This window comes from Ipomoea nil, unplaced genomic scaffold, assembly GCF_001879475.1.
Source record: "Ipomoea nil cultivar Tokyo-kokei standard unplaced genomic scaffold, Asagao_1.1 scaffold0684, whole genome shotgun sequence".
Taxonomy (NCBI): Eukaryota; Viridiplantae; Streptophyta; class Magnoliopsida; order Solanales; family Convolvulaceae; genus Ipomoea; species Ipomoea nil.
The window spans coordinates 2,399,735-2,413,856 of record NW_017617112.1 but is presented as its reverse complement, the minus strand read 5'-3'; the positions used below and the strand labels follow the sequence as shown (position 1 = coordinate 2,413,856).

The 14,122-nt window shown below is 35.2% G+C and overlaps 1 protein-coding gene across 1 annotated transcript in view; it reads left to right on the top strand.

Moving 5' to 3' along the window:
* LOC109175190 (disease resistance protein RPP13-like) overlaps positions 1-14,122 on the top strand; it is a 175,606-nt gene that overhangs the window by 145,120 nt on the left and 16,364 nt on the right. The window contains exon 7 of the transcript XR_002053260.1: positions 11,298-11,301. The gene's annotated coding sequence lies outside the window, so the exon portion shown is untranslated. The remainder of the gene's footprint in view (positions 1-11,297; positions 11,302-14,122) is intronic.

The window sequence follows — 14,122 nt, the reverse complement described above, 5'->3', positions numbered from 1 at the left end:
TTGTATGTGGATGATTTGATCTATACTGGTCATGATGCTTGCATGTTTGAGAGATTAAATAAATCGATGATGATTGAGTTTGATATGTCTGATCTTGGTATGATGCGTTATTTTTTGGGAATTGAAGTGAAACAAACTGTAGCTGGAATCTTTATTTCTCAAAAAAAAATATACCCAAGAAATTTTGGAGAGGTTTAAAATGACAAATTGCAATTCAGTAGGCACACCTATGGAGACAGGTTTGAAGTTAACTAAGAATACCAACGAAAGAAGGGTGGATTCTACTCTGTACAAGCAAATTGTGTGCTGTTTAATGTATTTAACAGCAACAAGACCAGATATAATGCATGCAGTAAGCCTTATTAGCAGGTATATGGACTGTCCAGGTGAAACACATCTTCAGGCTGCGAAAAGAATTTTCAGATACTTGCAAGGAACTGCTGAATATGGTTTGTTCTACAAGAAGAGAGAAAAATCAGCATTATATGGTTTTACTGATAGTAATTATGCAGGAGATCTTGATGATAGAAAGAGTACGTCAGGCTATGTATTCATGATGGGTTCAACAGCAGTTTCGTGGTGTTCAAAAAAGCAACCAATTGTCACTTTATCAACAACTGAAGCTGAATATGTAGCTGCCACCATGTGTGCCTCCCAAGCTGTTTGGTTAAGAAATATTTTGGAGAATTTGAAATTTCAGCAAGAAGAATCAACTTTAATTTTCTGTGATAATAGTTCAGCAATTAAACTTTCAAAATATCCTATTTTGCATGGACGCAGTAAGCACATTGATGTTAGATTTCATCTGCAAAAGTGAAGACCAAGTTGCTGATGATCTGTTCACTAAACCTCTCAAACGAAGACTTAGAAATATGTCTAAACTAATATTTTTTGAATGCTACTAGCTCTATTACATTGCTGATGATCTGTTCACTAAACCTCTCAAACGAAGACTTAGAAATATGTCTAAACTAATATTTTTTGAATGCTACTAGCTCTATTACATTGTAGTATCTGTTCATATACTTTCTCAACCTATTGAAATACAAAGAGCCAATAACGCCTCCACTGAGGCTCAAACTTACAACCTTCCAAATGGAAGTCCAACCCGGGTACCATTAGACCACATAGTCCTGGTGTCTAAACTAATATACATTAGTTTAAGAGAGGGAATGTTGAATAAATGCAGTAAATATTTCTTGTGGTAATTTTATATTATGTCCTATTCTTATGGAATTTGTTTAGTGTTGTTAGTGGGCAGAGTGTTGCTATTTCTTTGTTGTTAGTGGGCAGAGTGTTTAGTGTCCAGTTGCTATTTCTTCGTAAGTTTTAGTTGATGTCCAGCCTATAAAAGGTGTTTGTGTCAACAAATAAAAGTGAGTTGTTTTTAGATGATAATGATCTTCTTCTCCTACATTCTATCTTTTCATGTTATTGATTCAATAGTCCAAAGCTTAAGTTTTTCCTTCTTTATTATTTAGTGCCCATTACTTGTTTGATTAAATTCCCAAGTGACGTTTTTCTTCTACAGTTATGGACACAAACTCCGAGGCTTCAGGTGGACTCAAACTCCGAGGCTTCAAGCCATATGAGATTCTCTTCATCTTCCTTAAACTTTTTAGCATACTCAACAATCGCTTTGGCCAAGGGGTGTTCGCTATTTACCAGTAAATTAAAGAACAACTTCATGATAGAAATTTTGATGGATCTAGCGAAGCACTATGCTTACTTCCCAGTAGGTTACATATCCTGTAAGTCAAACACGCTTAACCACGTTTTTGGTTATCTGATTGGCATACCATTCTTAAAATCAATTGGTGATAAGTAAGTGGACATTAATCCTTTAACCACATCTCTCCATGGTAAGCCGCAATATCACGTCTCGAATCGAGCAGCGGCTGAACTCAGCCGCAGCAGACAGAGGCAGTAAATATATAACTTGATAAAGAACAGTCTTAATTCGTAATAACTAACATATTGGAAGTAAGTTTACCTCAGTTGCAGCAACCAATTCATAGAAATCTCTTAGCACCATTGTTTTCAAGAGCCTTGTATTTACAACTACTGGTTTGCCAACCGTGATAGTCCCAGTTTTGTCGAAGGCTATACAGTTTACCTATGAAAATGAGAAGAAAATAAATACAAATTTGAAATCAGTGCTTTCAAAACGAAATATATTAGTTGGGCAGCTAGCTAACCTTTTGTGTACTTTCTAATGCTTGACCACCTTTAATAAGGACACCTTGAGAAGCATCAACTCCAGTGCCAACCATGCATAACAGCAGTTGGAGTTGCAAGGCCAAGGGCACATGGGCAGGCTATAACCATAACAGAAATACCAAATTGAAGGGCTAGCTGAAAGCTATCCATAGAAGATGGAATCCAAGATCTGGGGTAAAGATTGAACTTTCCAGCTAAAAACTAGGCTAGCCAAGTGCAAAACGAGAGAGTAATAACCTGAAAGTGCAAAAAATACCAAAGGTGTTTAGATGCTGTGCAAAAAAAAAAAAAAAAAAAAAAAAAAAAAAACTAGGTTATACTTGTTTGAAAGAATATCAGTATTCGGTACTTACCAGTTGATGAAATGAGTTGTATCGATTATGTTTTCAGATGTTATCCTTGCTTGAATTCGAGCAATTAATTGCTCAATTACCCGTGCGATGGGCATGCAATGCGCGCGCAATGCTCGTGCGATGCACGGATAAAATTTTTATTATATATTATCAATTAATAGATATTAGTTAATTTCTATATAACATTTTGTTACCAAAATAGTTTTATTAATTCTTTTACCAATAAATTAATTAATTAATATTAAGAAAAGTTTGTGCGGAATAGTTGAAGAGGAGGATTTTACTTTTTATTAATACTATAGATGTCACTGTGTTCCCATTGTAGTTCCATCAGTGTGAGAATCATATATCAGATTCTGGTTCTCGTCATATAGAACAATAGAAATTATTTATTTACAAGCGCAATATACATTTCCTAGGCTAGAACAAGGATTACTAACACCTTGCTCTGATTGCAACGGAATGAAAAGAGTGAAAACAAGAACTTAGTAGGAGTAGTTCATAGATTTACCACAGCACAACCAACAATCACTCAATTGTTATTCCACCTATCTCTAGACTATCTAACTTCTTGGGTCTCCTATAATTCTTCAAGAAAAGAGAACTGAAAACAACACTCACTGAAGAGGCAGCCATTGCTGCATCGGCAATCCAAGGAGGGAGGCGGAATCGGGTGGATGGGAAGAGTGCCCCAGCAGCAATGGGAATTCCAAGCAGATTGTAACCCAAAGCCCAAAAGTAGTTCAATCGGATGCGGGAGAAGGTCTTCCTAGAAAGATGTATAGCAGTAATTACATCTTCAAGGTTGTTTTTCATGATCACAATGTCAGCTGCCTCTATGGCTATATCAGTCCCCGCGCCAATTACCATTCCAACATCAGCTGCTACAAGGGCCGGAGAGTCGTTGATTCCATCTCCAACCATTGCTACTACTTTTCCTGAAGCCTATCATCAAACACGGACAGATTAATACAATTGAAAGTATGGCCGGAGAGTCGTTGATTCCATCTCCAACCATTGCTACTACTTTTCCTGAAGCCTATCATCAAACACGGACAGATTAATACAATTGAAAGTATCTAGGAATTTGGTGATTAACCTAACAAGGATAGTGTTGGGCAGAGGCCGAATCCTTCCAATAGCCAACCGCCATCACGGATCAGGAACTTTCTCGGACAAGAACCTTGCCAAGCCAAGAGTTGCTAGGTAGAACAAGAACAACATCCGACGCCAAGAGTTGCTAGGTAGAACAAGAACAACATCTTATGTTGCTACCTCTTAAAGTTTGATTGATCCGACACCGGTGAACTTCTCTGGCTTCTCGTCATGGGAATGTATCCCTCAGTGCTCCCACCATCTTGTGCCTGGGAATTCGCAATATTGTTGTTGTTCCCACCATTGTTGTCTGCAACAAAATCCCGAGTCATGGGAATGTATCCCATGACTAAACAAGCCACATTATTGTTGTTCCCACCATTGAAACAAGCTTTTTCGCTCTCATTTTAGGAGTTGATTTACACCCCTGAGAAAGAGCCTCTATGCTATACAATTCAATGAGTTTTAAAAGAGCTCTCGTATAAATAGTGGGGCAAATCCTCTTCCCAAACCAATGTGGGACAAAAGCTTCACTTTTTCCCTTCATTTTTCCAACTTAATGGGTTTACTTTGAGAATCAATATCTCATTCACCCATTATCCGTTTTGAGCGTACAATATATCGATCTCTTCGTCTCACTACGAAGAAACTGAATCTACTTTGAATCGACCCAATTCGGAAGTGGACCCTACTGATAATTGTACTACAAAATAGCCGCTTGACATGTCATTTTAAGCTATTTTTCCCAACACTGATTACCTAGAATTTTTCATTCTTAGCAAAGTTTTGGATTATTATATGCAGAAAATTAGGACAGTGGAGCTTGACAAGATTTTAAATAAGGAGAGTGAATATTATTCTTAGCTTGACAGGCTTTTAAAATGATATTTAACCAATAGTGGTGCCATATAATGTGACTTTTTTGTGCAACTCTGAAATAATTCAATACTTATTTGTTTCATAGGTTCTGTGATGCTCATAGTTCTGGAGAAGTTTAAAGATATTGTCTTTGCATATGGGGTGAGCGATGAATTAAGGTAATAGCTTCCTCAGAATATTTTATTTGCTCGTGTGATACTTCTTTTTCTCTATAACAGATTCTGGTCCACTTTTTTTTTTTTTTCTTCAGCTTTGTTCTAAAGAAAGACTCTTTGCTCTATGAAAGGCATGCCAGGTAACTCTTTCATCATCCTACCTATAGTCTTAAATTTTTTTCTTTTTGTTAATGTTATAATGAAAGATGAAATTGTATACTCCTTGCATAGTGTAGATATATGTTGAGAAGTAGTTTGATGAATTGTATAAGTAACCGTAATGTAGAGCATTCAGCATATTGGAAGGCGTTGGCCTGGTAGAATGGACTATAGAGGTTGTTCAAGTGTAGTTTCTATTGTTCAAAACTATTTAAATTGAAGCTGGCAAAGCCAATTGCATATTTAGGTGAACTTTTGTGATGATATGCTGGAAATTGTGTTTCTTTCTATATTCTTCTCCTGCTAAAAGTAAGAATTAGATCCTAGTGCTTTTGAGTGTTTCTTTGTCTTGGAGAATTACACCTTTGTTGTTTCTGCTTGCGTTAGATAGCTAACTGGCTTTCGGTAACTTAGACTTCTATAGGATGTTTCTTTATGTAAGATAGTTATTGATTCTTAACATTGGAGTGAACCTAGTAGTACATGATCAAACTTCAATCAATAGCACAAACCATCATATATAATATGTATAGTCCCCTATTCTCTTTCCTTCTTTCAACTCTGATTGCATCTATATTTTACTCATGGAACACTTAGCTTGTGCATGCTATGTAAAACAGAGACCTTTAGTGATTTTTGCTTTGAGGTCATAATTTAACAAATCAAGTTTTCTTATGTGAGATTTAATATATTTAACCAATTTCAGCAGTATACTAGGACTTTTTTTATTGTCAAATACTAAAACTAGCTACTTTGATCTTGTGTGCAGTGAAATAGTCTCTATCATTGTCTCTCTCTCCGCGTTCATATATATAACGAAGTGGAAGGATTTTTTTCCCCAAAAAAGACTTCAAGTACTCACCATACTTTGATGGACGGTGTATTTGATATCCTTCCTCTGAAGCTCTGTGATGAAGTGATTATTTAGCATCTATACTGCTTCTCCAATTCCATCTTGTTGGGTTGGTTGAATTGTGAGTCTTTAGTCTTTACAAAGTTGTATGAAACATTCATTTTGGTAGTGATAATGAAGTCTTTTAATATATTGATCTAGTTTACTTTGATTGCATTATGGTAAAAAATTTAATTTTTATCAACACAATATCTATAGTTACAACTTATAAAACATAATATCGATTAGTGAGGAAAAAATATATTACAAAAATTAATATTTAATAAGGAGTAACAAAATATATATATATATATATATATATATATATATATATATATATATATATATATATATTGATGAAGTGTTATAAAGTGCCACAACATTCATAATCAAGCAAGGCTAGGCTGCAAGGGCTTTTTAGTCTTTTTCCCTTAGTTAGTTATAACTGCTCCTTAACTGCCTATTAAAGGCTTAAGCTTCTGCTCTCTGTAATCTTATTCTTCTTCATTACAATGTATTCCGATTCTTCTCAGTTGAACTCAAGATGAACTTCCCATCAATAAACATCTTCTTCTTTCATTCTCAAAGTGATTCAAGCTAGAATCCATCATGGTATCAGAGCGTCACCGAAGTTACGCCGCAGCAGTTGTGATGGAACCAATCGGCGACGGGAATTTGAACCAGACGCAAAATGCAGGAGCTCAGTCAAATCCGAATCAACCTTCTTTGAATCAACGAATTGAGGACTTCGATGATCCTCTGTATCTACATATTACAGAGAATCCGAATTTGAGCTTAGTTTCACCTCCACTCAACGAGCTCAACTACGCCTCTTGGAGTAGGTCAATGAGAATTGCGTTGGATGTGAAGAACAAATTTGGATTTGTTAGCGGAGCTATTCCGGTCCCTGAAGAAAACGATCCAAGCGATTGTAAACCCTAGCATTCACTACAAGAAAAATGCACATAGACAACGGTTATTAACCGTTGTCGTAGGGGTATACTTTCTGTTGTTGAAGCCGGTGTTGTTGTAGGTCCTGCGCATAGACAACGGTTTTTTAACCGTTGTCTTTTCTACCAACGACAACGGTTTTTTAACCGTTGTCTATTAAGTGTTGTTGAAACCGGTGTTGTTAAAAGTCACGCAATAGACAACGGTTATTAACCGTTGTCTTTTCTACCAACGACAACGGTTTTTTAACCGTTGTCTATTAAGTGTTGTTGAAACCGGTGTTGTTAAAAGTCACGCAATAGACAACGGTTATTAACCGTTGTCTTTTCTACCAACGACAACGATTTTTTAACCGTTGTCTATTTAGTGTTGTTGAAACCGGTGTTGTTAAAAGTCACGCAATAGACAACGGTTATTAACCGTTGTCTTTTCTACCAACGACAACGGTTTTTTAATCGTTGTCTATTAAGTGTTGTTGAAACCGGTGTTGTTAAAAGTCACGCAATAGACAACGGTTAATAACCGTTGTCTTTTCTACCAACGACAACGGTTTTTTAACCGTTGTCTATTAAGCGTTGTTGAAACCAGTGTTGTTAAAAGTCACGTACATAGACAACGGTTTTTAACTGTTGTCTTTTCTTTAAAAGACAACAGTTATAAACCGTTGTCTATTGGGTGTTGTTGAAACACCCATAAACCGTTGTCTTTTGTTGAAAAGTCAACGGTTTCTAACTGTTGTCTATTGTAAAATAGACAACGGTTTTTAACTGTTTTTCACCTGCTTAAATTATAATCGTATAAAAAAAGCAATTTATCCATTCACCATATGTTGCAAAGTGTAGTTACATAATTGTGCACAAGCTAATAAGGTTCAAAATAACAAGTCAAAAGACTTCCATGACCAATTCTAATTATCATTCAAGTCATAATACTACTACACAAAAAACAATTCCCCGAACCAATTCAAGTCTAGATGATCACAACGTTCGAATGACCAAATCATACCTACTCTATATGACTTGATAGAATATCGGCCCATTCATATCGCACCAGATCAATAACTTCTTTGTCATAATCAACTTGTTGAAACTACATGTAAAAAGTAAGAAAATAAATTAGTATAGATATAAGTAATTTGCAATGAAATGAAACTTCCCTCTTACTCTCACCACATTCATACTCAAGCTGTTCATAACAAGATAATGAGTTCCCTAAAGAGAATCATAACAAGTGTAGCCAACAAGTAAAGAAAGACACTTGAAAAAGCAATACAAATGCACTCCCCAATAAATTAGTATAGATATAAATAATTTGCAATGAAATGAAACTGCCCTCTTACTCTCACCACATTCATACTCAAGCTGTTCATAACAAGATAATGAGTTCCCTAAGTCCTTAGTGATGTTGATAACTGTCAGAATCCAATGGAAGCTATGCACACACAAACACATAATTATATATTACATCAACACAATATATGCAATTGAAAGTAAATTGTAACCATTCTTACCCTATATTACATGGCACCAAAAGTGTTGCATCACTTGGAATGTCCAGCAGTCTGTTTGCTAAAGCTCGTGCCCTCTTTTCCAATTGATTTTCTAGAAAATTTGTATCTGTTCTTTTCGTTGGCAGATGCCCTACAACACTTGGCTGCATAAATCTGAATTTTTCAAGCTTGTTCTCTTCCATCATCTTGTTATACAAATACCTAACATTGGAACGGAAACTGAATTAGAAGAACAAAGCATAGAAGTGATAAGTTATCAAATTGACTCGAAATATATATTAAATCATACCATATGTAGACAGCAATACACGTGTACGATATTGGTATCAATTGACAAAAAGGAGTAACATCTTCGTCGTGCACAAAGAGAGTACATTCTTCCCCGAAGACATTATTATCTAGCAATATTTGTAAACTCTCTCCATTCCCAAGTGCACGCTTGTAATAACAGTAAAGTAGCCATAATGACTTAGGCATACTTGAGGAGTTCAACTCAAGCTTTTTGACTTCCTTGCCCGCTTTCTTATGTATATTAAAAAGTACTCAGCATGAACATTATGTATAATAAAAATAATATATCCTATATATAAAAATAATGTACATTTATGCATTAAAAGAATTACACTATGCATGGTCCACACAGTTGTGTAGACCATGATCCACCTAATAAACATTGTTTATAAGTTCTGTACTTGAACTAACAAATATACATAACTATTATTAATGTATCTACAGTAATAAATGAAGACATTTTGGAGGAAATGATAGTGAAAAGTTGGAATTATTACTAATAGGAAATTAATAGGACAAATGAAAAAAACATTTGATGGTGAACTTAAAAAAGAAATATGCATAACAATTGCCAGAAGTGGAGATGGGAAATCAGATGCAAAACAAATTGATTGTTAAGAAGAAACAATAAAAGATCCATCAAACCAGATGATGAACTTGCTATTGTTTTATGAAATGAACTCAAATTTCCCTTCAACATATGCACACCAAACCGAAGGGAGAAAAATATGGATGGAAGGCTAAATAAAATTAAAATCAAAGAAAAGAAGGGGATTGTTTGGGAACTGAAATAAGTTAAGGTAATAGAAGAAGTGGGATGGAAGCCAAACAAGAACACACAAGCTATGACTCTGCCTACAGAACACTATGGGAGTTGAGAATCCAACCTCACCTGCAACTCCTTGATCTTCAGAGAGAGTTCAGACTTTTGGTCTTTGTAATTCCAAATCAGGTATTCCGGATCAGACTTCATGATGGCTTAGTTACCATTTTACATAATACAATTAAACATCAATTCAAAAACAAAAATTAAAGTTAAAATTATTATCATATGATCAGGAAGAAAGAACACTTGCCAACTAAAAATAGGTCACCATAACCAAAAATGTTTAGAGTCGTTCACACTACTAATAGAGCCACAGTAAGATCATTCAGATGAGCCACAGTAAGATGATTCAGATGTGCTAAAGTGAACATGGAACATAATTTACATATTAAGTGTAGAAAGAACCCACCAAAGAAAAAGAAAAGACAGAAATGTGATTTTGCCTACTAATGAAATCAATTTTAGCAACCTAGTTAGTGTTCAACTGCTAATAAACTAATCTCTCCAATATTAAAGGCAAGCTAAGTCTTATAATTTCACTTGCAACTCAATATTTTTCTCTGTACATTAACTAAAGTAGATTTGAGACTTGGCCAGGGAATCCCTCTACCAAAAAGCACTATGAAAGCCAACCACAGAACTTGAATTCAGCTCAATTTAATCATAACTCAGAACTACACTATTAACCAAATCTAAAATCTTAAACACAGCTGTGGTGACTAGTAAAATTTCATCAAAAAATCAATAGTTTTGATGGTTGGGAACACTTCCCTGCTTCCGTAAATGCAATTTCCAAAAGTTCTTTATATCATTGTCTGTTCTTCCTGGCAAAAAGGAGGCTATAGCAAACCACCTAATACACAATGCAAGAGCTACACGAAGACTGCACAGACTGAAACATCCAATGTTTACCCAATAAAATGCATCAATCATGGTACAATACAAGGTAAACCCTAACCTTGAGAATGGGAAAATCACACTCAATAAGAAGAATGAAAACCAAACCTGCAAGAATAACCTATTTTCCACCGTACGTCATCGCCGTTGCCAAGCAAGAAGAGACTGCCACCGCCGTCGCCCAAGCAAGAAGAAGTTACTGATGTCGTCGCCTAATCTGTTGCCACTATAGCCCAAGAAGTTGTTGTCGTCGTCGAGCTTCAAGACAACGGAGATGGAGGATAGAGAGAACACCGTTGTGCTATTGTTGCGGTCGGGAACGACAGAGGGAGTTAGGGTTACTTGAGGGATGAGTGCAAAGCAAACTGGAGAGAACAGAGAATCGTCGTGTATATATTTTCAAGTAATTGCGCCATTTTTTGGAGAATTTTCATTCATTTTAGTATTGAGAAATTCCCAAATTTGGTCCTAACTATTGCACATTTGCACCTACTTAGTAAGAAAGTTGCTTGTAAAATTATGTTCAAGATGGCGCCTAAAAACAAATTTTGGTGGGAATTAAATTTTAGTGAAATAATTTGCAAACATCAATAGTGAGAGTAACAACATTTTTCATATTAATAGTGAGGGTATATTTTTAAAATAAATATAAAATTAAAATTTCGTCACTAAATCATAAACTTTTAGCTAGAGTAATTTTTAACCCTCACAAAAACTATGCAAATAATACATTTTGTCACTAAAAACTGTTTTTCTTGTAGTGTAGGTACAGAACACGAGATTCATAGATTTCTATAATGTAGATTCATAATTTCTATACAGTATATTTCTAATTTAAATACAGTTGTATAGATTAATAATTTCTATATACAGTAAATTCATAATTTCTATACGGCAAATACATAATTTCTGTATTGTTGATTCATAATTTCTAAAATGTATAGTTATCAACACTTGGGAATATGAACATCGCAAATTATAAACACAAAGTTTTGTAATTGTGAATATAGATCAGAGTTATTCAATCATTATGAATATGCATTTCAATTCAAAAATTATGAATATATAGTTTGGTAATTATGAACATAGAGCTAATTAAGATCGCGGCAAAATAAATGGGATATAGCAAACTGTACAGCATCGATCAACTACTCTTTCATATCCATTCTCAACGTGTCCCAGGCATGCCAGAGGGGTCGATTACCAACAATTTCAACCTAGCTTGTTAGTCATGCGCTAGCCGGAAGGGTCGATTACCAACATATAGCTAACTTTAGCTTGTTAGTCATACGCTAGCCGTAAGGGTCAATTACCAACATATAGCTAACCTTGTTAGTCATGCGCTAGTCGGAATAGTTGATTACCAACCCCAGCCCCTATCATATATACCGCCCTTAACCCCTACACACCATATCGCACCATTATGAACACCACCCCATATTGTTTTTTATACTTGATAATTATTATTATTTTTTTTGAATTCATAGATTGGTCTTAATTGTAATATAATTGAAAATAAAATTTTAATGAATTTACTTTGAAATTTTGGTGAATAATTTTATATTTAAATATGAACGAAAATAGAACTATTTTGGTAATATACTAGATGTTGCCCTTAAGTACACAAGTGTTGTTGTGGCTTGGTGGGTTTAGCTTAGTTTATTGTGGTAGAGGTCTTAGGTTCTATTCTTCTTAGGGGGAATTTTTCAACTATTTTCTAAAATTGTTGTCTTGGTTTTCACAAACAACACAGAAGCAACCCAGTTATATACCAGATGTTGCACCTTTAAATGTAAAAGTTTGTGTTGCTTAGTTGGTTAGATTGTTTACTTGTTAAGTTTGAGGTCATAGGTTCGACTCTTGTTGTTAACATCCTTGTTTTTATTTTATATGCCTGTTAAATAATGATGCGCAACGACAACGGTTTTAAAACCGTTGTCTTTGTAGTGTTGTGTATTCAAATACACTAAAAGACAACATACCAAAAAGACAACGGTTAAATAAAACCGTTGTCTTAAACAAATAAAGAACATGCAAAGACAACGGTTATATAAAATCGTTGTCGTTTTAGTGTTGTGTATTCAAGTGCGCTTAACGACAACACACCAACGACAACGATTAAATAAAACCGTTGTCTTTTTTTAAAAAAAAGAGCGCACAAAGACAACGGTTTTAAACAACCGTTGTCTTTCTAGTGTTGTGTATTCCATTGCGCTTAAAGACAACACACCAACGACAACAGTTAAAAAAACCGTTGTCTTATTTTAAAAAAAAACGCACATAGACAACGGTTTTAAAAAACCGTTGTCGTTGTGATGTTGTCTTTTCACAAAATGCACAAAGACAACACACTTATAACAACGGTTAAGTAAAAACCGTTGTCTTTGACAAAAGTGTTGCATCAAAGACAACGGTTTTGGACGAAACTGTTGTCTTTTATACAAAAGACAACACTTTTCTTAAAAACTGTTGTCTTTCTAGTGTTGTCTATGTGCATTTTTCTTGTAGTGATTGCTGATGGAGTCATGTATCTTGACAAAGCATCGGACATCTGGAATAGTCTACAGAAGAGGTATTCCCAATCCGATCCCCATAGAATTTCAGAAATTCAAAATGAAATGATTAAAAATGTTCAAGGAAACATGAGTGTTAATGAATATATTGTAATGAAGAAGAAGAAGATTACAGAGAGCAGAAGCTTAAGCCTTTAATAGGCAGTTAAGGAGCAGTTATAACTAACTAAGGGAAAAAGACTAAAAAGCCCTTGCAGCCTAGCCTTGCTTGATTATGAATGTTGTGTCACTTTATAACACTTCATCATATATATATATATATATATATATATATATATATATATATATATATATATATATATATATATATAATTAGAAAACTAATATTTGACACCAAATTATAATTTTTAGTGACGGGATTTTCCATCATTACAAGAATATAATGAGAGGAAATTATGGTAGTGAGTAGTTGTGTTAGTGACGGTAATATACAATCACTATTATGCTTATTAATAATGGTATCATATCTCGTCACTAGTCACTATTTGTTTTTAACCTGTTGGAAAAATTAGCTTAAAATGACATAAAATGGCATATTAAGTGGCTATTTTGTGGTACAATTATCAGTGGGGTCCACTTCCGATTTGGGTCGGGTCAAAGTGGATTCGGATTCTTCGTAGTAAGACGAAGAGATTGATATATTGTACGCTCAAAACGGATAATGGGTGAATGAGATATTGATTCTCAAAGTAGACTCATTTAAGTTGGGAAATGAAGGGAAAATGTAGGACTTTGTCCCACATTGGTTTGGAAACAAGATTTGCCCCCCTTATATACATGAGCTCTTTTCAAGCTTGTAGAATTGTATAGCATAGAGGCTCTCTCGCGCGGGGGGGGGGGGGGGGGGGGGGTGCAAATCAAAATCCAACTAGAGGACATTGAAAAGGCTTGATTCAAGCCCGAGCTCGCGTGCGCCGGCACCTGCGGGCACGAATGTCGTCCGGAAATGGGCTGGCCTTGCGGGCTAAGCTATGCCTAACTGAACCGGCACAACTCTCGTGCATCTGTGACCACGAGAGTAGTGCACTTTTCGGGTTGCACCCCAACAGTCTGAAACCCGAAAGTTCAGCCTGTTTTACAGATTAAACTCATCTGTTACGGAATTAATACTGTTTTAATTCCAATTTTTAAATTCTGAGTTTAATCCTACTTAGTGGTGACCGTTACAGGTGTTACACAATTGGTTTTAACACCAATTTAATGGCCATGTTGAATGATATCACTCCAACATCTCTATATAAAGAGAGGTAGAAGCAGTAGCTTTTTACACAGTGAGAAACAAAGGAATTCCAGCAACTTTTCATCTCAAAACTTCTGCTTC